Here is a 24,172-nt window from a genome sequence, read left to right on the forward strand (position 1 = left end):
TACGCAGATAATCTCACCATCCACCACTGTGTAGGCCTGACCCCTCCCCCCTCCAGCGCACTTCACTGTCTCTCTATCTACACCCCTACCTCCGGCTCTAAGACTTTTACGCAACCAGGTCACTTCTTTTGGTGCAATGGCAGTCTTTTCAACTCACTGCCTCCCAACTCCAATATACCCTGCATTCTCGTCACCCTAATCCCACAGCTTACACTTTACAGCATGGCAGAATTTCTTGAGCTCCAACCTCCCTTGCCCTCGTGCACAAAAAGGGCTGCTTTCCTTCCCATCATGGTTGGTATCTCTTTGACCACCTCAGCCATTGGGGCAGGGTTTTTGGGAGGAGCCTTGGGTCACTCTCTATGGGCAATTAAAGATCTCAACGCCAAACTTGAGGGAGCCCTGACATCCACTGCCAATTCCCTGGCCTCTCTCCAAAGACAGGTCACTTCGCTAGCTAAGGTCACCCTTCAAAACTGGCGGGCCTTAGATCTGTTTACAGCCGAAAAGGGCGGCACCTGCGTCTTCCTTTAAGAAGAGTGCTGCTATTACGTCAACGAATCTGGCATTGTAGAAACTGACATTACCAAACTCACCGACCTTGCCTCCAGCCTCCACTCTGCTTCCAATTCCAACCCATTCTCTTCGATACTAACAAACCCCTTCCTCACCTGACTGTGGCCCATTGCAGGCCCTATAATAATCATTCTTCTCACCTGTCTCTTCTTACCTTGTATAGTAAAGTTTATCAAATCCCAAGTCAGTAAAATCTCTAATCAAACTTTCAACCAGCTTTTACTCAGGAACAATCAGCTTCTAGCCACAGAAGATCCCTCACCCTCACATAACCTCCTCACCACATGCTGAGATGGACCCCTCTCTCTGCTGGAAACTGTTCCTGGAAACAATGGCCGCAGATGCCTGGCTTCTGACACCCGTATCCTCCTGGCACCATTGGAATCAACAAGTCCTCGACCTATGGTTACAGACCCTTCACTGATTTCCAACCTGAAGAAGTCCACATCTACTCGTCCTTACTGTGGGGAGTCTTATCAACCCTTTCCTCCCAGTCCTCAAGCCCTCACTCCCTTCTCCGCCCCCGTTCAGCAGGAAGCAGTCAGAGAGAAAGCAACGTCCACAACCCCATAGAGGAGAAAGGGGGGAATGAAGGGCCCCCACCAGTAAGATGGCGAACCTCCTGCTTCTCTTCCAGGTCCTCGGTTCCCGCCGGCGCCACCTGAACCCCAATCACCCCTCGCCCCCCTAATCCCAGCACCTAGCCAATAGCCACCAGCCCCATAGAAGTGACACCACAATCACCCCATGCCCCTTCCTATATAACCCAGCACCTTTCCCTAATAAAGCGGAATTCTCCGGTGAATTGCTGCTGTGTGTCGCTCCCTTCCTTTCAGTGGGGGCCATTGCAGTCGAGGGGAGTGGGCCTGCTGAGGAACCAGGGGCAAGTCAGTGTATCCTGGAAAATGGAACATTTCTGAATGAGGGGGATACAGAAGATCTGATTTAGCAGCGCTACCCGTGAAAGAAGAGATAGAAAGTAGGTGTCTCTGAATTCCAACCTCGAGCCAGATCTTGCAGGGAGGGGCTTTACAGGGATTTCCCTGAGCTGGCCTGAGGGCACTCTGCAAAAGTGAACATCTCTGGGGAAGAAGGGCAGTGATGCCAGTGAGGATTGTGTGACATGCTAGGATGCCCTCATTTTGCACATTGTTCCCACAGCCCTTAGCATGTCTGGCACCAGGCTTTTTACACTCGCTCAGGTTTGAGCAACTATTGCAATAACCTTCCACAATAACCTCTCTAGGGAGACAGGACAGGTGGCATCCTGTTCTGTACCCCCATTTTATGACTGAGGAATCGAAACCCCCAGAAGGATAAAAATGTGACTAAATATAAAAAAACCCAGGAAGAGGCAGGGCCTGATTCCTTAACTCGAATCTACTTTCCTGCCTCCTTCTGCTATTTTTCCTCTTTTCCTTCTCTTTTTATTTCAAAGGCTTTATTAGTTTTTCTTTTTATGGAGGCAATATATGATCCCTGCTAAACATTATTAAATATATTAAGATGGAATAAGATATAGATAAATAAAAATTTAAAAGAAGAAATAATTATAAATCTACCACTTAGAGATGATCACTGTTAATAGCTTGATGTATATGTCATTTTAGATTCTTTTCTATGCACATAATAGGTATAAATATGGTATCACAGTACTCATAATTTTTATAACATGTTTTTTTTGGTATTAATCCAAAGAGGGGAAAAAAAGGAGCCTTTAGAACTTTACTCTTAAAAGATTTTTTTAACCAAAGTAATATATGTAGATAGTTGAAAAGTCAAAATAGTACATATTTTACATCAAGAAATATTTGCCATGCCCACCCTATCTCACACTTGATTGCACCCTAGAGGCAACTACTTCTAAACCTTAAAATTCTAAATAACATGCTTGTATTATACTATTTGTTGGCTTTCTAGGTTTATATATTATGCCTTGACTTCCCTCTGGCTTCTTGTGTAAGAAGATACTTCCTTTCTTACATTTATGTCCCCCATTTCTCTTATTCTTCCTTTCCTCCCTTTGTCCAAACACAGTTATAACACTGTTGTGTGATGTGGATTAAATAAATTTCAGTGATCACATTTCTATAAGTATGTAAATATCATTACAGCTGAACCATATAGAGTACTAGGAGTCTTCCTATTTTATTTAATCCTTTACCCTGGGAGTTAATACTTGATTTGTTTTCTTTTTAATTTGATTAGTTTCTTCGTTTTCTATACAGAACTTTGTGACAGAACTGTAAATCACATCTTGATCTGTCTGCAAATATTAATATTTTTTTCCCTCCAGAGAGAGAATGCCCTCCTAAAAGCTCCTGTCCCCCTATGCCTATGGGACTGGCGGCTTTCTGGGGTTGCTACATGTTTTCTTCACCATCATCGTCTCAGAATTTCCCTCCAGCTCCCTCCTGAGTCACATCCCCTGAGTTCTGGCTCCTCTGTCTTACGTCTTGGTTTTGTGACTCTATTCTGTTGTATATATCATCCAGCTGTGGCCTGAGACTAACTATGTGCTTTGTACCATATTCTATATAAACCCCACTCTTTGAATAGGTGAGAAAATAAATACTGGTTTTGTTTCCAAATCAACATGAACCAAGAAAAGAAATTCATTCCACCTGGGGTCCAACAATTCCCGTTTTGCTTTGTAGACCCAGAATTATGGTCAAATTTGTTCTCTTTCTAGATTTAGTAAGTTTTTTACATTTAAAAACTTCATCTGATTTTCACTGACCTTAATCACAGGGTAATAGAAAAAAGGGAAGAAAAAAAATCGATCTGAAAATCCAAGCTATGACTATTGAAGGAAACAACAGCATAAAGTCTGTTCCACTAAAGAAAAGCAGAATTTGGACAGTCTTGTGCCCACCCCAGGTGGGCTTCTTTGGAGACTCCAGTAGGTGATGTGCAATTGTTGCAAGTGCCTACCCCACCTGCCTCTTTCCCAGACCTCTGCTCTCTGGGTGGCCTGTAGGCTGTCAGGTGTGGCTCAGTGCCTCCTCTGCCACATTTTCTTTCAGCACAAAGTACAATACACCGGCAGGTGCTGGGGACTGAGTGGCTTCTGAAACTGTTTCCCAGAAACCAGTGACTCATCACAGGAAATCCCTTTGTTTTCTCTTTGACCTTCCCTCAGCTTCCTGCTCCACCCATCTGTGTGTGAGTTTTCACATTCCTCACCAACAGACAACAGCTCACCTCTGACTTTAGTGAAGAGTGGGAATATAATGGAGCAAGATGGGAATACCCCTTCCAACGGCCATGTCCACGAGAGCAGCAGGCCTTCTCTTGGGGCATTAGCATCTCCCCTGAGGCATGGGTCGCCTTCCATTCCAGGGGTCCTGCAGCATCCTTCCGAATGGGTTGTCACATTACAAAAGAGGTAGATTGGCTCTCTTAGCTGTTGCTCTAATCAGAGACTGCTTTTGCACAACACTTTTTCTAGAAAATAGACATCACGATACATTTAGTAACAGGTGGTCAATTGTTTTTGATTGATGTGAACTAAATTAAATAGGATGTTTGTGGTTGTTAACCCACAAACTCAGATATAGCTGGGTCTTCAATGGATAGATGTTGAAATGAATCATACAATTAAGATTGCCACATGTTTAGAGTTAGAAGGGACCTTAAAGATCATCTAGTCTTGCTTTTTCATTTTAAGCAAGGATCCTGAGGCGCAAAGTAATTACTTTCTCAAGGTTGCCCAGCCAGGTCCTGGTCTCCTTGGTCCGGGGCCTTGCAAGGCTGTCTGTACACTCACGCCTGCCTCTGCACTGCTGCCAGTTGGACTACAGTCCCCACTTTCAACTGCACTTCTTCTGCTCTCTGCACCTGAGGGTGGAACCCTCAGGCTGCAAAACCCCTCTGCAAGGTCTCACCCTTCCTCTGCCACTGGTTTTCCCAAAGTCCTTCCAGACGACCTCTGGCTTCTCTCTAGATGACAGGAAAAGTCAGGCTGTTGACTTTGGTTTCTTTTGTCTGAGAATCCATGCCTTCCCATGAAGAGTGTCTTTCAAAGTAATTCTTCTCAAATTTAATAGCAAAATACTAAAGAAAATTTGAACAAGACTGAAAGAAGTGGTTTTTTAACTTTTTTTGGTGTGTTTTCTTTGGCCATTTCCCCTCTAGATCCCTCCCTTTTAAGGAATAGGTTGTTTGATTGATCATCTGACTCAATTTTATATCCTGCTGTTTTCCACTTGTGCTCTTTTAGCATAACTTCATGACAGAAGGATTGGAAACAAACACTGGTCTGCTTTTTTAAAGAAACCTTCTGTCAGATCAGACTACCATTGCCTATCTAGAAAAATAGGTTCCTCTACTTTTTGGTAGGGCAAACAACAATGTTCACATCCAAAGCTAGTTTTTGGGGACAGGGGACATGCTCCATATGGTCTCTACATCTTCCTGTCTTTCCCACGGCCCTATACAGAGAACTGGGGTTGCATTCTCTGTCACTGTCAGTGGGGCACTGTGCTTCCTGACAGTCTATGAGCCAGAACACTTCCTCTGCCACCACATCCACATTCAGTCCTGTTTTTTAGTCTCCATGATGGTAAGACTAAATTGCCTCCAACTGCCATATTGACTTGTTTGCCATCTCTGAACTCTTGTTTATTGTGACGGAGTCTGTGGTCAAGCTAATCAGCCGTGAAGCCTGCACACCCTATCACTCTGTGAAAGCAGGCACCTAGTCCTCCTATACATCTTTAGCGGGTCTCTGTATTCTTAGTATGATGTCTGCATACAGACAACACTTAATATGTGCATGGTGAGTGAATGAATAAATGAATGAATAACTCTAATTGTCTTCAGAGTGCTTCTTACCACAAGGGAAGAAACAAACTGGATAGGAAATTGAGTATCAGGATGGCTGAGAGTTATCTTGGGTAGGAATGATGATCCCTCATTTCTCAGCTCTCTTTTTCCTTATTCTTCACCATCCACAGACCCTGGATATTGCAAAATCCTTTTTGTCACTCAAGAATCTTGAATGACTGCTTTTTCCTTGTTATTCTCCTTAATTTGGGAGGAACATGGTCTATTTCCCAAGATAGGAGCAGCAAGCTCCACCCCAAGGGAAAGCCCAAGGCTTCATAAACTTCCTTAACACCTCAATACCTTAGTCCTAGGGGAACCTTGCTTAAGACGTAAAATTGCTTCTTGGAAGACTACTCAGCAGTACAAGAGAACAAACAGCATGATAGCTGCAGCAACATAAATTAATCTCAAAATTGTTTTGTTGAGTGAAAGAAGTCAGACCAAACATGAGGATACGCTGTAGGAGTTCACTTGTCTAAGATTCTGGGAAGTGCAAACTCATCTATAGGGACAGAAACTGGTTGCCCAGCAGGTGGGGTGGTAAGAAGTAGGAGGTAGGGATTACAAAAGGGAACCAGGAAACTTTGGGCTGTGATAGATACACTCATTATTCTAATTGCAGTAATGGTTTCACAGGAGTACATGTATGTCAAAGCTCGTTGAGTTGTACATTGTAAATACATACAGTGTATTGGATGTCAGTATATATCAATAAAGCTGTTTTTAAAATTCTTTCTAGGAAATGGAGCCCTATTCCCCACCCTATATATCCTATTTCATTTTCCAACTTCCCCCTACTAAAGTATGATCACACCGAGTTTTGTTCCTAGAGTAGAATTGGTCCTTTGTTATGGTAGACACTGAGATTTCTTTCCTTCCTCTGAGATTAAAGAAAGTATTTTAACTGGGCCACCAGTTCCCTCTCCCAGTTAATTTCTAAACCCTCCCGAGTGCTGTAGATAAGCTCGCCCTCTTTTCCTGTCCATAGCCATTTAGGGAACACCCCTCCTGCCTTGGCTCCGGGGGCAGGTATGTGAATAGATAGCAGCCGACTGGTAGCCAGCATGGACATTACTGCCAGCTTGGGCCATGACTTACTAGCCCCAATGATAACAACTCTTGGACCTTTCACATGTTTTGAGGATACTTTTCAAAATACCTGTCGGTTCTGTCAGGAAAGCCCAAGACAGTGACCTGCCAATGTTTGCTGGTCCTCCCTCAGGTGTTTCTTTCGTTGCTCTCCAAGGTGCTTCAGTATTAGGGAGCTCCAGATCAGCAGTAGGAGTGCAGACAAATCTCCTCCGCAGGAAATCAGCATGATCTAACGTCAGAAATATTTCTAGAACCCAGGGAAGAATCAAGCATGAGTCCCTGGAATATACAGATGTGGGATGTCATGGACTGCTGAAATGCTGCCTGTTCTCCCATCCTGCAGACACACAAGAGGTCTGGACTCTGAGCAGGTCAGTGAACAGCAAAGCAAAGGCCTCCAGTTAGAGCAGGGCTCCATGTACCTTGTTGTGCTTGTTGGGAACAAGGTAAGAACGTGCAAGTGTTTAGAAACTTTTATAGCAATATGCTGGAAGGACTTTATGACAGTTGAACTTAATAACAAAAAATTGGGCTTATATTTGCATGCCTTTTATTTTATTTTTTTAAAATTTTATTTTGCTATCATTAATCTACAATTACATAAAGAACATTATGTTTACTAGGCTCTCCCGTACCCCAAGTCCCCCCCACAAACCCCATTACAATCACTGTCCATCAGCATAGTAAGATGTTGTAGAATCACTACTTGTCTTCTCTGTGTTGCAAAGCCCTCCCCTTTCCCCTACCCCCCACATTATACATGCTAATCATAATACCCCCTTTCTTCTTCCCCACCCTTATCCCTCCCTACCCTCCCATTCTCCCCAGTCTTTTTCCCTTTGGTAACTGTTAGTCCATTCTTGGGTTCTGTGATTCTGCTGCTGTTTTGCTCCTTCAGTTTTTTTTTTTTGTTCTTATACTCCACAGATGAGTGAAATCATTTGGTATTTGTCTTTCTCCGCTTGGCTTATTTCACTGAGCATAATACCCTCTAGCTCCATCCATGTTGTTGCAAATGGTAGGATTTGTTTTCTTCTTATGGCTGAATAATATTCCATTGTGTATATGTACCACATCTTCTTTATCCATTCATCTACTGATGGACACTTAGGTTGCTTCCATTTCTTGGCTATTGTAAATAGTGCTGCGATAAACACAGGGGTGCATCTGTCTTTTTCAAACTGGAGTGCTGCATCCTTAGGGTAAATTCCTAGAAGTGGAATTCCTGGGTCAAATGGTAAGTCTATTTTGAGCATTTTGAGGAACCTCCATATTGCTTTCCACAATGGTTGAACTAATTTACATTTACATGCCTTTTATTTTAAATTCTTTTTTAGTAATTTGTTCTTATTTTACAAAAGTTTCACTCTGTAATGGATGGGAAATTATTTAAAAAATGAACTGGCTCTTCACCACAGATCACTTGAGAAGCACTGAGCTAGTTTCATGGCCTCTGAAGGGCAGTTCTGGGCACTTGCCTTCTACCAGAGATAGTGTATGACCTGTGGAGAGGTGCAGACAGCACCAGGGAGAAGGAGGGCAAGGGGTCTTCCCTTTGTCTCTAGTTCCTTCTCCAAAGAGCACACATATCCCTGGGGAAGCAGTGCACCAAGAGTAACCAGAACTGAGACAAAATTGGAGGGGACTGCAGTTACTGGAGGGTCTGGAAATGGCAGGAGCGGTAGGAGAAACTGTGGTTACTGCCTAGAACTCCTGACTTAGGCAAATGTCCTTCACGATGCACTTTAGGAGCACGTGGAGGAAGCCCTGAGAAATAAGGATTTGAAGGGAATCATGGCTCACACCTCATTAGTCTGGAAGGAAGCTGGATTTGTGAGCCCCACTTAAGAGAATTACCTATCTTTAAGATGCTCATATAACCCCAGAGAAGGAGAGACTGGCAATCATTGCCCTGTCACACATGAGAATATACTGGCATACTCCTGTGCATCACTGACTGGAGAAACTGTCCCTTCAGAAAGCAGAGAATAGCACACTGGATAGATACGTTCCAATGAAAAGAGGTGCGATTAGAAAAGGGCCGTGCATAAGATGGCCTCATTATTGATCTAATAATGAGGAGAGCCAAGTAGTTGAGAGGCATCTGGAAGGACCAATTAAACAAAGTCATTAACATTGTATTTTAGAGCTGTCTCTGCTGGGCCCTGATCTGTTTTTATAGTAAATCATGGTATGAGGTGATATTCGGGTTCCCATGGAACATGGAACAGGCTTCCGCCCTGCCTGCCTTTGAGGCGGCCAGCTGACCACCCCCTTGCTGTCCCACATTCCCGAGAGGTAGTACGGACACTTTCCTCTTGCTGCCTTTCTCACATGACTCAGTACGCCCTGGCCTTGATGTCCTTGTTGACTGAGAGGAGAGAATCAGGTTGGATGGGTTCAGGCTCTTTAATACGGGAAAAGCTTTGGTGCCTTAGTTTTTGGAAAGACAGGAAACACCCAAGTCGTCTAGCTCTTTTGTTAAATTAGAGGGTGCTCTCTGCCTTGTAAATTCTCCTGAAATATATCTTGGCTTTGACTTGGTGGTGATGCACGCATGTCTGAGTGTGCCTGCCATGTGGCATTATTTCTAGTCTGAGGTGTTGGCAAAATAATTAAATAACTAAATCAGGAAGGGTTGAGATTAGACCTTGGGTTTCATGTTGCTTGGTGCCACATCAGAAGGGGGACCTGCAGTGTGGGGGGCTATAGTAAAGCAGAAGCAGGATTGAAAACTCAGCTACCTTTCTCTTGCACCAAACCTAAGTTAGTGAGCATGCAGTCATGGTTACTTACTTTAGGGGGTGCTTTGGAGTGGCTGGACCCAACTTCAAGGAGTTTTATTGAGACTGACGAGGGAGGGCAAGAGCAGCAGGAAAGCCACTCCCAGCTAACACTTCAGAAATTTTAAAGCCAAGCTGCTACCTTCTGGGGCTGAAGTGACTGATCTACCCTGGCCAGGGCCTCCAGGCTGTGCTTCCATGTCTCTCCCTCCCGCAGTTTTCCTGCCCTGAAATACCCAGGGACAGCCTGAAATCAGAATCAACCCACCGTCACTGCTCCCTAAAATTTACAATCTGATTGGCTACCAAGACTGGCCCAGTAATGAAACAATGTTAGTAAACACTAGATTGTGGCAAAGATTACAAGTAATATGGTGTTTCAAGAGAGAGGGCCTGAGGAATCTGGAAATGTTCGTGGAAAAACTGGGCATGGACTGGCATTGCATCCTTCCCTCCTCTGGAATCAGATGAGGTGTGAGTCCCGGATTCAGCAGGACTTGCTTTGAACAAGTATGTAAGATCTCTGGACCTCAGTATCCTCATATACAAGATACTGAAAATAAGAATTAGTCCTAGGCGCTCTTGAGTGTTAAATCCTGGCTGAGTAAGTGGTCAGTAATGTGTGATCCCTTCCTTCATTTCCACGGCTGTAATGAATTCCCAGGAATGGCTCACCAATCTGGATGTAGTGGGGAGGCATTGCTATAAACAAGCCATGAGTCAGTGGTTGCTTTTCCTATGTACCTTGTTCTCCCAGCTGGGCTGTTATGTATCCCTTAAACCAGGAATTCCAAGGCATAGTTTGTACCAAAGAGGTACTTTGCCCAAGTACTCACTTAGCTAAAAATACCAGAGTTCCCGATATTAATATTATTATTAGTAGTAATCAAGTTCTTGAGCAGTTCAGCTCCCCTTTTTAAACTCTCCTAATTTGTAAACACTTTCCCAATTTACTATACACAAAATAGCAAGTTATAAAATCCCAGCTCTGAACTGGAGTGCAGTTCATTCTGGTAAATAGGCCTAGGCATAGTTCAGGTAATGTGCCTATTTACCAATTTATTCTGGTAAAATAGGCATGTTTAAAAATATGCTTAAAAATTTTTTTATCAGTGAGAAATTGGTCCTGGATAGAAAGGAAGTACAGCATAATGAGTAAGAGTGTGGACTCTGGGTGCAAACTACCTGGACTTGCTTTCTGGCTTTGCCACTTTACTAGCAATGTGACTTTGGGTAAATTATTTAGCCATTCGGTGCCTCAGTTCACTCATCTGTTAAATGAGAAAATAATTGTACACATCTCATAGGGTTGTTGTAATGAGTAAATGAGTTAAAATATATGTTAAGCACTTAGAGCATTAAGTGCTGGTGTAAGTAGTAAATACGTGTTGGCCATAATATTATTATAATATTATTATGTCCTAGTAAAATGGGAAAGGGAAGGTTTCAAGTGTGGGGGGATGTTATGCCCTAAAGAGGAGGGTACCCAGAGAACAAGTACTTGTGGGGCCTGGTGAGGAATAGGAAATTCCAGGGAGGAACAGAAATGAATGCTCTTGGAGAAGCATGAACCCAAGTGCCAAATCCGAATGAGGCTGCCCAGGTTTGACCACTAACATTAAATTGTCATCAGAGGGCTCTTTAGAATTTGACAGTCCCTGTTTTAGACTCAGGGATTCTTGGAAACAGCTTCTCTGCCAGCCTGGCCCAAGACTTGTTTCGGTGAGGGTGACATGCAAACACAGGACTGAGTCAGTCATAGGCCCTTTGTTCTGTGTCCTGGACCTCTGGGTGCCACTGCATGGACATGTCCAGTTTGGCAGGCAGCTGGCATCTTTAGGATCCAGGTTGTTATCAGATGGACACTCACTGAACAGAGTCCTTCCCAGTCTCGTGGTGTGTGCTGCAGTGCACGTAGGCCTGCATACCTCATATCTCTGCCCAGGCAATTGCATCCCAACCACTCTGCCCCATTCCAAGGCAGCTGGAGCCAGCTGGGACACAGTGCTTGGGGAGGGAGCCAGGCATTTCTCCTCCTTTCATCCTTTTTTAATTCCACAGGAAAACAAACCCAAAAGGTAGGAACTAAGCTGCATCTGTTCATGGGGCTGCCTTGCTGTTCTGAAGTGATGCCAAAAGGCACAGCCTCTGCCCTCCAGGACAGTAAACCTGGAAGCAGCATGTCCTTTTCCCAGCCGTTGCTTGCCCTGTGAGCGTATTGCAGAGAACTACACGTTAGTGGCACACTGTTTGGCCTGGTGTTCAGATCTATGTTTAAATACTAGTGTGGGATTCAAAGTCTGAGTGGGCATGGTCTCTTGGCCAGGGTTTGCAGGCCACTCTGTTGGTCCCCAAAGTTGAACTCTTGCATCAAAATGATCCCATGCAGTTCTGATGACAGATGTTTTATGACAACTCAGCCTAGTTTGGGAAATCTCGTTGCTAATGTTCTTTTATCTCAGCAGAGAGAACCATGTTTGAATACTAACAATTGGTACCATTTATGGAACACATGCCACACCCCAAGAAGCCTGCTAAGGGTGCTTTACATAGTGATTCCTACAGCCTCCCCCAAATGCAGGTAGTGTGCTCAGCTCTGCTTTACACAAGACACTGTGACTCAATGATGTTAGGAAACTTGCTTAAGGCCACCCAGGTAAGAGGCTGTAATGTCAGTATCTGAACCAGGCAGTCTGATCCAGGGCATACCGCTACCCACCATTAGTGCTCTCTGCTGTGGCATCTCTCCGCTTATATGTCTCCAAAGATGAGACCAATGTCTGAGAATGATCATCTTCATTGTTATCATTGGTCTTATCTGCCAGCAGGGATAGAAGTTTCTACTTGGTTCATACTTTGGCTAATTTGCTACATCCTTGATGTTTGGGATAATAATGCAAAATTTGCGTTATTTCCTTATTGATTTAAGTCAACAAATATTTAGTGAGCATTTACATTGTGCAAGCATCATACTAGAGTCAGCAAAGAGGGCCACTGGCAGGGTATTTGTTTTCAGAGAATGTGCCACTCTAGAAAGATAAATTATCTTCCCAAATTCCACAAGATGGTCCACAAGGCTTTCTGAGAGGTGCCTCACTTCCTGTTTCAGTCTCAATACTCCGCATTCCCTGTCTTTGGCTTCTTTTGTTTGTTGAGCCTTTGTACCTTCTATTCATTCCATCAGCTTGAAATGCTCCACACCTTTGCCTGGTTAATTCCTTCTCACCCTCCAGGTCTTATTTTAAATTGCTTTTATTTAGGGGATTCTTTCTCAATCCCAAAGATTAGGTCAGGTTCCCCCACTGCTTTTAATTTCTGTAATTAATTGATGAGTTCACCAGATGCTTAAGGGCATCAGTGATGCTTTTGTTGTTCACTACTCTACTCTCAGCACACAATAGGTGCTCACTAAATACTTTGAAGTGAATGAAGATTGCAAACTATTTAGTATGGCAAAAACTGGGGTATGTTAGTCTTGCAAGAAGCAGACATTAAGGATTAAACGTGCCAGGATTTTGTTAGGGGGAAGGCTTATGAACAAAAAACGGGGAGGGAGCTGGAGGAAGCTAAGGGAGTTCCTGGTCCCAGAGAGAAGAAGGGAGGAAAGGAAAGAGGGGGAGGCGGTCCCACACCTTCTGGGGCAGCCTACGGAATCCTCCGTGCAGCCGAGGAGCCATCCCCAGCCACACTGAAGGCCCGAACAGGCCTTGGGTCTGCCTGCCGTTCACTCACTGGCTTGGAGCCCCGGGAGAGGCGTGGCCTGGTGTGCTGGGTGGAGCTCCGAGCGCAGGAGCGCGGCGCTGGCAGCTACGCTTTGGAAGCTGGGGGTCCCCTTCTCGGGGCTCCCCGGTGGCAGTTCAGAGGCAAGAGGAAAGGACTTGTAGATAACAGGGAGGACAAAATTTACCAAAAGTATGTCTTCCGCAAGAGGACGGGAGCTCTTACTTTGGAGGCTCAGCCAGTACCTATGGAACTCATACTGACCTTGGACACCGCGGAGCACGCTGGAGGAGGAGTATACACCGGCTCTCCTAAGAAAGCTTCGAGCAGGCCAAGAGGCGAGCTCACACATGTGCTCCTGGACCTCAGTTTTCTCATTTCTAAAATGAAGATAACGCCACGTCTTGTGGGACGTGTGGCATTTGGATCTGGTGGCCTCCGCCAATAGGGTAGGGGCTCGGTAAGTAAGATGTGAACATGAGTTTTAAAAAAACAGTGATTCGTTGTCTTTCCCACCTTTAATTCTAGTCACTTCAACAGGGTTGATAGTTTTTTAAGGTTTCGAAGAAACTTTTGGCTTAGGATGTGTGCTTTCCTTGTAATTACGGTCATCAACAGTCCCCTGAGGCTTTTTTAAAAGAACTTTTCAAGTAGAAGAGCTGCAGTTTAAATATGATCAGCACCACGGGAAGATTTAGTATCGAGTTACCACACTGAGGAAATCTCTGGGGAAACGCTCTGTGGTTTGGGCTCGGCCCAGCGAGCTCACTGCGCGGTTGGCTTCTTACCTCAAGGCAGCGTTCAGTTTGTTCTCTGTTCCCGCACAGGCCCTGGGACACTGCTGAGGCAGGGTTCTTGCGGCAGGGGAAGGTTGTGGAGCCCTGAGGGAGCTGGAGGTTTGGGTGTGGTGGACCTGCTCCCTTTTCCTCAGTGCCAAAGTAAGGGGGGGTGGTCTGCCCTTGCTCTGCCCGTCTCCTCTCCCCCAGCACCCTTCTTATTATATATTACTCTTTCAATATATTTCTCCCCTTCAGTACTGCCCTGAAGTTAATCTTATCCTGGTTTCATCCCTTGAACTGGCCTGTTCTTTCTAGGAATTGGTTTAATTCACAACTATTTCCTGAGCAACTAAGTAGTAGATGCAGACATTGTGCCTAAGTATTCCAATATGTAGAATGAGGGGGAGGGAATTGGCTAAGGCATAAGATGTATACCTGAAATGTGAACTACTCTAAAATATATATAATATAATATAAATACAAAGAATCGTGGGAATGAAGAGGAAACAGATTTTCCAGGTGAGGAGGCAGTGTTTGATCCACGACTCAATGTTAATCAGTGAGAAGGAGATTCCATACCAAGGACATAGCATGAGCAACAGCTGGGTGTGTTTGCCCTGCTCCAGGGAGACAGCGAATTTGTGGTGGCTGGAAGACAGGGAGGGCTCCAAGGTCAGATGAGAAGAAAAAAGTGGGGTGGCAGTAAACCATGGCAATCTTTGAAAAACTTGTGCAGGATCGTCAAGAGAGCCAGCCATTGCAGGGCACAATGTTTGAGGTATTGAAAAAGCAGTGTCTAGGTCAGGGACAGAAATGAGGCAGAGTAGCCAGCAGCCAGAGTAGCAGTAATTTGGGTGACAGAGAGAATGACTTCAGTAGAAATGAAAATAAGGGGGCAGATATGAGGGCCAAAATGCATATGTGAGTTGGAAAAAAAGAGGGCTTTGAAGGTGACCCAAGGTTTCAAGCCTGCATGAACTGGGGGTGAGGGGCATGCTACTGGGAGAGGGAACCCAGGAGAAGGGTCTGCTAGGCTGGGAGTGGGGATTTTCACATTGGTCACCTTGCATTTGAGGGGCTGTCAACATGTGCATCTGGATATCAGATCTGAGTCACACTGGTGATTCCGATCTGGAGCTCAAGCATGTAGTCAAGTCTGAAGATGAAGTTTTGGGGGTTGTCATCACAGGGGTAACAGCAGAAATAGCAAATGGTTAGCTCCCTTAGTCACCCAAAGAAGGGCTTGGGTTTCCGGTTGCAGGGGTGTTGCCTGGGTGAAGACAGGTGGATGGCTAGTCCTGATCCTCCCAACACAGTCCTTGGATCCTTGAGATTCCAAGAAAGGAGTACATTAGCACAGCTTCCCTCTTCTCCCTCAGTTGTCCAGCTTCAAATTCTGCAAACAACAGCTGGAGAGGGTGAGTGAGGGCCAACTCAGCAGCTGCGTGTTGTGAATCAAGAGGCATCCAGGATGAAGATACTGTCTGGCTACAGCTGCTGCCAGGATTAGCACGTGTGTGTGTGTGTGTGTGTGTGTGTGTGTGTGTGAGAGAGAGAGAGAGAGAGAGAGAGAGAGAGAGAGAGAGAGAGAGAGAGAGAGAGAGAGAGGTGAGAGAGAACCATAGCAGGGAGTAGATAAAAATTAAAATTTACTGGCCAACTTTTTAAAAGGGTGGTAAATTATATATTCTTTAGCAAGTTTTAATTCTGTGTCAAAGATGATTTCACTTCATATTTTATTCCAAGTCCTGGTGATTAAAGTATCAGAAATCTATTTCTCAGGATCCTCCAGTGAGTTGAACATGCAGCGCATGCACACCCTGGCCACAGTGACAGTGAGGAGGTGTGCTCAAAGACTTTGGGGTTGGCTAGAAACTGCCACCAGGCTGGTGCTTCAAGGAGAAGCACAGGGATCTGGAAATATGTGAAAAGATTAAAAATTCTAGAAAAGGCTGTTGTCCCTAATCCCAGTTGAAGAGAGTCCTCTTCCTGGGAAGTGATTAGGGATTTGTGTGTGTGAGTTTGTTCCTGGCCAAACAAATCTAGATCTGGGTAATCTGTTTCTAATCATAATTTGTATTACCCCTCACACTAACCAAACATTTGTTTGTCTGAGGAAGCCAGTCCTCAGGCCCCAGAGAGGCATGACAAACCTCCACTGGACAGCCAGCAAATGCCCGGCCAGTAAGCTCATTCCAAGGCGAGTGTTGCCTCTTCCTGCGGGGAAAGGGCTGGAAGTACCTTTTCCCAGGGCCTGGGCCTACCCAGCCTGGAGCTCACCCCTTTGGTCACTATTGGTAGACTCTTTCTTTCAGGGACCACCTTCAGGGACCACTTTGAAATGGCCTGGAGCTGCCCCTCATGCCAGGCTGAGCTGCTGGGGCAGGAGGGTGGGTGTGGAGGTGAGGCTCCGAGAAGAAAGCCACTGCAAACTTTGAGACAGCCACAGCTCCCAGGTTTCTCCGAGGTCTTGTTTTGACTCAACACTCCAGGTAGGAGAGAAGCCAGAGAGGTAGCCCAAGCTAAGCAAACGTTAACTTAAAGCTTAGCCTCTTAGACTGTCCATATTCATTAAGACAATTACCATGAGTTTGGAGTTCAGTTTCAAGCAAGTTTCATTGGTTTTGAAAGTAGCCAACTTTTAAGAACCAACTGACCCAGTTCTGAAATGCACAGTTGTTTATGAAGTACTGCACTTGAAGACTACAAATGGGCTAGGAGATGAGAAAAGGGTGGTTTTGCTAAGTCAGGATAAGGGGGGCTCAGAGAAGGTAGATTCATAAAATGAGGCAGGCAACTTCACAAGTGGAAATGGATTCTCATTTCATTAATGATGTGCAGGAAAACTTTATGTCATTATTAATGCTTGTGGTATACGATGACATGGGCTCCACCCTTGCTATGAGCACAAGAATGGATGTCAAGAACTCTACTGCCTTGTCAACATTAAAAAATTCTCACTCTGCGTGCATACATGTGTATGTGCATGTGTGTTTGGCTTAAGGGTTTTAAGAGGAATGCTGGTGGTAGTGGATAAGACATGTAATGTGTTTCTACTTGTGGCTGTCAGAAGGAAAATACGTAAGAGGAGGTGATTAATTACTGTTTGAAAAGTGCTTTGAGATCCTTTGATGGAAGGTAATTAAAAGTATGAGATGTGATTCCTGGCTGCGTGATAACGTGTGATTATATTTTAGAGAGGTGATAGACTATCTCAAATACATTCCTCCTACGTCTCCAAACAGGAGAATATGTGCTGGGAGGGAAGAAGGGCTAGAAGGAGAGGGGATGTTGGAGCAAAGACTGTAATAGTTATGTTAACTGGGAGGCGGACAGTCTAGGGACCGGGAGTCTGTGCAGAAGATGCATATCCGAGAGGGGTGCCAGGAACTTCCTTTGCTCCCCAGGGGAGTTTGCCACCTCCCACCACCTTGCAGTCTGAGCTGCGTTGACTTTTAGGATGGCCTGTTTGTTCAAGTTTTGCCAAAGAAGTTAATGGCTGCTTCATCATCACAGGGGAGAATATCTTCTGTTTTTCGAGAGAACTGCAGAATGGTTTTCTATTGTATTAATATTTGGTGAGTCATCATGGATCGTGAAAATCTTTATTATTTGTGTCACTCATGGACCGGCTTTTCTTAGAAAGCTCTACGTCTTTTTTTCAACGAAGTCATATTCTGAGGGGAGGTGTTCTCTAATCCAGGACATGGCTTGAGTGAGGCTGCCCCTGGGACCCCATTCCCCTCCCTCCCTGCCCCCCACCGGGTGCATGAGGCAGCAGTGTGAGCTGGGGCAGTGTGGGCCTGCTTCTTCTCCTACCCATGGGGCTTCAGGCAGTGATTCAGCCCTGAGTCAGTGTCCTCATTTGTGGACTGGGATAGGAGCAGGGTCCCCCTCTCTGGGTTACAGCATTTAAGGAGTAATCATATATGACACTTAGACTGGGACCTAGTGGGTAGGAGGCGCCGGGTAAGTGTTCCTGCTGCTTGTACCACTACTGCTATTACCTGCTAAGAGACCCTAAGCTGACCTAGAGAAACTGTTAATTTTATCACTGTGATCCTTATTAAAGCCTCCTAAAGAAACAAAGGTTGCTTTAAAGCAAAATGCTCAAGTAGATAAAATTGTTTTTGGTGCTGTCTCATTTCTAGTCTTAGTTTCTCCGTTTTCCTTTTGGCTCTTCCAGATTTCTGACACAAGACCTCGGGCTTGAGGTTTTAGTGATGTGTTGAGCATTTAAGTGTAAGCTATTTAAGGTTCAGATACCTACAAGGATGAATTCATACTTTGTAAGGAGACTGGAAGCTTGATACTTTTCTGAAAAACAAAGTAGTAAATCCGTAGACATCTGGAACTTTGAATCTGGACTTCAGGGGCCGCCTTGTGAACCCCAGCATAGGCAAATGATTCACCTGGGAGGTGGGCACAGCTGGTTAGTGGGAGAGTGGCATTAGGTTCTTGGTTTAAGTTGACAATTTAGAACTATGAACATGTGAAACATGATCTGACCCCTTGTGAAGCAGCTTCTACTGAAATGTGGCAATGTGCTACCCGTCTCCAGGGCAGGGTAAGATTGCCTATAAAACTGTTGTATGCACTGAAGGGGGTGTTGCTGAGGACATCATCATGATCCTCTTTATGTAGACATTGGGGGCCATAGCTTTCTGTTCTAAGTACCAGGAATAGTGGGTGCTTCTGGAACAACTGTTTTCATCTGATAAATGTTATGAACTTTGTATGGTATCATTTGATCATATGTTCAGTGTTTTTTTGCATTGGATACTAGGGAGCTCAAAATAGCATTCTGTCTCTCTGCATCAAAGCTAATACTTAGGACACATTACAGATGTTCGTTACAGCTGAAAACTTTGTTCAGTTTTCCTAAGCTGTGTTCAACTGAACACTAGCATCCTATGACACATGGTTATTTCCAGGGGGAAAAGGAGTGTGGGGTTATTCACATTGCAAACTTTACCTCCTGCTTGGATATTCTTGTGTACATATTGGCATCTTAAAGGTTCTGAGAAGTCTGACAGTTTAAAATCAAAACAAGAAGAACTTTAAAAATTTTGTTTACCCCTGTACTTACAAAACTTACTTGGTCACAGAATTTTTAAAAAAATTATCTCAGAAGTCTCTAGTTTTATATGAAATACGTTCTGGGAAGTAATACCTTTTAGGACGCTGTAATTAAATCTTGTTTATTGGTTTCATGTCAGTACAAAAGTTGGTTCTTAACAGTACAAAACTTGATTCTTCCTACTTCTGTGTTTCAGGGAGAGTCTAGGTGTGTATATATTAGACCAGATGACTGATGAGGTCCCTTCAAGCTCTAAAATTTGATGATTCCTGGTTTTTAAAAATGGAAAGTTTGTCAAGATATCTGCTCATAGCATTAAGAATTCGAGTTTACTAACATGAACACTAAAGTTAGAAGTTAAAACATTGTATGACATTTTCGGTATATCCATGTCTAATCTAAAAGATAGCTTTAAAAATTGTTTATAAAAACAACCCTAGTAGTGTTTACAAAGATACAGATTTCCTTTGGAAAGCATCAAAGTCAAAAGTTGTAAAATTTTCATCTAAACCCCTGTTTGGGTATAGAAGTGACACCCACCCCTTCTGCTTTGATAAAGCCTGGCACAATGGGAGAATGCAACTTCATGGTGTACCTCAAGGGAGTTGTGCAGCTAGATTGATGTGCCAAGCACAAGGCCCATGCAGAGGCTGCACTGTCCACTGAGGCACCTTTGCCTTTAAGACCCCTTCCCCTCCACTCTCCATTAAAACTCATCAAACAAAAAAAAAACAACAGCAAGGACCTCCAGCCCCAGCCATGTGTTCATTACTTGGGTGAGAGCCTGGAACTTGCTTCAGACTACACACTCAGCTTCTAGAGTTGTTCCATCCCCTTTTCAGTGAACCAGACCCAAGGGGAAAGGCAAAATCACCTTCAAAGAGAGGTGACAAGCTTCAGAGAAAAAGGAGTGGCTCTCATGCTCAGGTCCTTGACATCCAGCTCCTTCAGCAGCTTACTGGCCATGTCACTATAACTCCAGGGGCTTTCATTGCCTTTCTCTCTGTGTGTGATCATGGAGGGGTGTGATTTTGTTTTTTCTCTGGACTACTTGTCTCACTGAATTTCTGTGTTTTCTTACTGTTTGACTATGCCTTTTATGTGTTAGGCATTATATCACAAAAATGCATATGCCCGTGTCTGTGCCCTTGAGGAACTCACAGTGTAGAACAGGTGGGCACTAGAAACCATTTCCATTCAATGTGACAGACTCCTAAAGAGCCAGGGAGACAGTAAGGGAGGGGACATTTGAGTCAGGTCTTAGAGAATGTTTTGGACACTGATTTGTCCACTAATAGAATTACTTTTTCTGCTTCATGGCAACTAACCTGCAAGACTAACTCAGGAGACTAACTGACAGAACTTGTTAATTAAAGGCTAGACTCTTATCTCAAATAATTCAGTGAATATTCAGGCCTTAATCATTTCAGTTTAGTGGAGGACAAGACCATCTGGCAAGTAGGCTCTCTAGGACGTACTCTAAAGTTTCCCTGATGTAAAGAGGTTCTGAGGTTGTCTTTGATTTTGGAAATGCCTAGAATTAGCTTTGCTTTATGTTCAGTAATGTCTAGTTTTCCAGTCTCATGGCAGACAGAAAATAAACGGCATGTTCAAAGTGCTGTACAGATGAAAATAAAAATAATTACTGAGGAACTGGTTTTACTTTAAATTTCAGAAGAAATTTTACAGACTGCAAGAGCACGTAGGGTGAGCTGGCTCCTTGAGCTGCTGTTCCTTAGCTGACGCTGCAGGGTGGTGTGCAGGCCTAGTGCAGAGCAGAAGTTCGTGGATTTTTTTCAAGTTACTTTTATGAGACAAAACCATAGGTGTAACCATGTGACATAATATCCATCACTTCCCTGGCTGTACAAATAATTCTCTAAGTTGATGTTAATTTTTCTCTTTAGTAAACATTCTTTTTCTTTAGACTCAGCACTTCAGAACTTCCCTCCCACCCCCAACCACCAAAATTAAATCTAGTAATGATTTTGGGTGGTCTGTGTTCATTACATTTAGACCTGATCATACCTTTATCTTCTGTCTGTTGTGGGGTTGAGACAGTATCCATCCAGCTGATTTTCCATACCCCAAACTTAAATAGGACCCTCACCATTAAAATCATGGGGCTGGCATAGCATTTGAAAGCAGCATTTATGTTTCAGTTTCCAATTTGAAACTTAGGATCTGCTATTTCCAGACTTGAGGGTTTTGCTCCTCACTACCTGTTATTTTACACTCCGTTACGTGTTTCAGAGGGATGTGTGGCTCCTACCAGTTCTCAGACTCCTTAGGAACAGGAATGTGTCTCTTTTGCTTTATATTCCATAGTTCCTTTTCTTAAAAAGGTGCTTAAGAAATATTTGTTAGATATATATTATATATTTATCCTAAAAGTTCATAAATAGATGGTCAAACACAGGTTTCCCTATGAAACAGAAAGTACCATGCATACAAATCTCAGAACTTGACTTCTTAAAATAATTAAAAAAAAAAAAAAAAAAAAAGGCAGATCACAGAATCTCCTCATAAATGTGAATTCCTCCCTAGTGAGAGTCAAGGATTCTGACTTTGTGCTCAGAAGGGGCATTCTATTTTAGAATCTTGTGTTTGTGGATCCTATACTCTCAAGAGAGGTGAAATCTGAACTGTAAAATCAAACACCTTGAGTGTCTGTGGAAGGGCAAGGCCAAGTGGCTTCAGCATTGCTTGTCTAAATCCCAGGAACATGCTAGCTACTGTTTACTGAGCATCGACTCTATGCCAAGAATCAGGCATATGATCTCATTTAATCCTCATAAGGATTTCGAGGTTCAGAGAGGTTAAATGGCTTCTCCAGGACCACATATAAGTAAACATACATAAAACTGAATGTAAGAGCAAGCCTCCCCCAAGCTTGGCATTCTTCCAGTGCTCCCTGTCTTAATGAATGAAAATTTTAGCATCTAGTTCCTCCAGCAAGAAATCCTCCCTCTATATCCAACTTCTGAGTCTGCTTATGTAATGTCCACCTGTCCATAGTTTTCCTCCACAGCTTCCATTCCAGCTCCAGCCACCATTTGCTCTCCATGGACCGCTCAGTAGCTTCCTCAGCAGTCTACCTTGCCCTCCTTCAAATCTGTTCCCCACACTGAAGCTGGAGTTCTCTTTTCAAAAGTCACATATGATCAGGTAATTCTTCTGATTAAAAATCCTCCATTGATTTTTCTATTCATTTTTAGAATAAAGACCAAAGTCCTTAACCAGGCCCACCATGGCCTGCCTGGTTTGGCCGCAGATGTCTGCTCCAGTCTCTTCTCTTTTACTGGGCTTCCACTATACCAGCTATATCCCCAGCTTAGAATGTTCTCCCCTTCTCTTTTATAGTCTAGACTGATGCACACTCAACTGACCGAGCTCAAATCAGTAGTGTCTCCTCAAAGGACTTTTATGTATTTTTATGGCATTGTATGCCTCTCTTTCATAGTTTAGTTTTGTATTTATTTACTTAATTATTTGATTACTATCTTGCTCTCCCAAGAGCCTGTGAGCTGCATGAGGTCAGGGACCATGTCTGTTTTCATTCACCAGAGCCTAGCCTGGCACCTGAAAATAGTGAACAGTTGATAAGTATTTGTTGCATAAATTAATACATTAAATAGCTGGCAGCGCGATAGAACAGAGATTTGAACTCAGAAGTTCAGCAACCCCTCCCTGTCTTTGGTGTGTTGCCAGGCACCCAGTGGTCATTATCAGATGACTGTAGTGTTGAGACAGAGCATGGGAGAGGCTGGGAATCCAATTTATGCCTCCCTGAGGGCCTGGGATGAACAAGAATGGGCTGTCTATTGAGCTTGTGGTCACTGAACACTCACTCTGCCCCAGCACCATTCCAGGCACTTGGCGTAGATTCTTACAATTAATCTCTCTCAACAAGCCTTCAGGAGGTTAAATAACTTGCCTAAAGTCACACAGAAAGTTAAGTATGGAGTCTGCATTCAAGCCCAGGCCATATGGCTCTCAAGCACCTTTGCGACCTCTTTGCAGCCCATTCTTGGCTTACCTTGATCAATGTTTTTTGCCCCCTAACTATGAGTCCCTCTCTGATCTTGGTTTCTGTTCTTTTTCTTTTAAATCTGCACTTACTTCTTCTTTAATTTTTCATCTACCTTCTTTTTCCCCACCTCTTTTCACCCTCCCTCTATCTTCCCTTCTTCTCCCCTCCTCGTTCCGTTAGTGATGAGAACCATGACATTATTTACCTGAAATTTATATTTCAGGAAGCTTTCTGTCAGCAGCCAGGAGCTTCCTGCATACTTTGCAACTTTGTAGAACAAAATGTAGATGAGAGTTATAAATCTCTAAGCTTGCATGCTCTTACTTTTATGATTGGTTAAGACACAGTTTTAAAATCACCTCCAATTTTGAGCTTTGAATTAGCCCAGTAAAGGTAGTAAAAGCAATATAAAGAAAGGGAAATAAACTTCAAAACTGTCTTTTTTTTTTTTCCTTGTGAGAAGTCCGCTATAAATTGTGGAAATGCTTCTCAAATAAAATGAGATTCTGCTGTTGCCTACTGCTTCCCTCTACATTTCATCTCCTTTCTCTTACTCACTGAAGCCTCTCTGGGGACACTAGGTAATCTGAAGAAAGAGTTGAGTGTTCAGGCATAACGCACATTGATTTGCATTTCTGGGTTAACATGATATCACTTTCATTTAACCCTCCTACTGACCCTTGTTTTCAACACTTTGGTTCCTTCTGCCATCTGAGAGTAAGCCATGTGCTTGACCCACAGATGGAAAGCGTCCCCTGGCCACCAAAAGCAAACAGCCCTGAACCCCCCTCTTCAAGGCTCCCAGCATAACTAAGGTCCTTTCAGTGAGGAATTGGCCAACATTTTAGTTGTCTGTAAATGCAGATTTTATTCACATTTAATAAGGTAGTTTTGTGTGCTAATGGAAAATGAAATCGACATTAGAAGTCATGTATGCAGATGTGCCCATGGCTGCCAGGGTTTTGCACCTTCCTTGTGGTTATTAGTCTGTGATGTAATGAGAACAGTAATGGGGAAAGATGGATGTTGTATGCTCTCTTTAGCATGAATCATGCCAAGAATTCTATGAAGACCCACAGTGTGCCAGAAAGAAGAACATGACATATATCTAAGGCTTTAGAACAGGCTGTTTCGCTATTTTATTCACACTGTAATTTCTGTTAAGAGGGAGCAAGGGCCCCAACAAGATTAAATGACTTGCTCTGTAACAGGTGTAGGTCATTAGTTTGTCTGCGATGTGGTCCACTTGGCTAGATGACTCTTGTGCAAGGTAAAGGTG

General features: G+C 43.8%; 1 long non-coding RNA gene across 2 annotated transcripts in view; it reads left to right on the plus strand.

The window, feature by feature from the left end:
* The window catches only part of LOC118910282 (uncharacterized), a 135,165-nt gene that overhangs the window by 62,278 nt on the left and 48,715 nt on the right, over positions 1–24,172 (plus strand). The window contains exon 5 of one of the 2 annotated variants that reach the window (XR_008992512.1): positions 6,750–6,869. This is a non-coding gene — a long non-coding RNA (uncharacterized LOC118910282). Of the gene's footprint in view, positions 1–792; positions 1,382–6,749; positions 6,870–24,172 lie in introns of those variants that run through there. The other variant, XR_005023886.2, reaches the window with a different exon arrangement.

The sequence above is a fragment of the Manis pentadactyla genome, chromosome 11 (genome assembly GCF_030020395.1).
Source record: "Manis pentadactyla isolate mManPen7 chromosome 11, mManPen7.hap1, whole genome shotgun sequence".
Classification (NCBI taxonomy): domain Eukaryota; kingdom Metazoa; phylum Chordata; class Mammalia; order Pholidota; family Manidae; genus Manis; species Manis pentadactyla.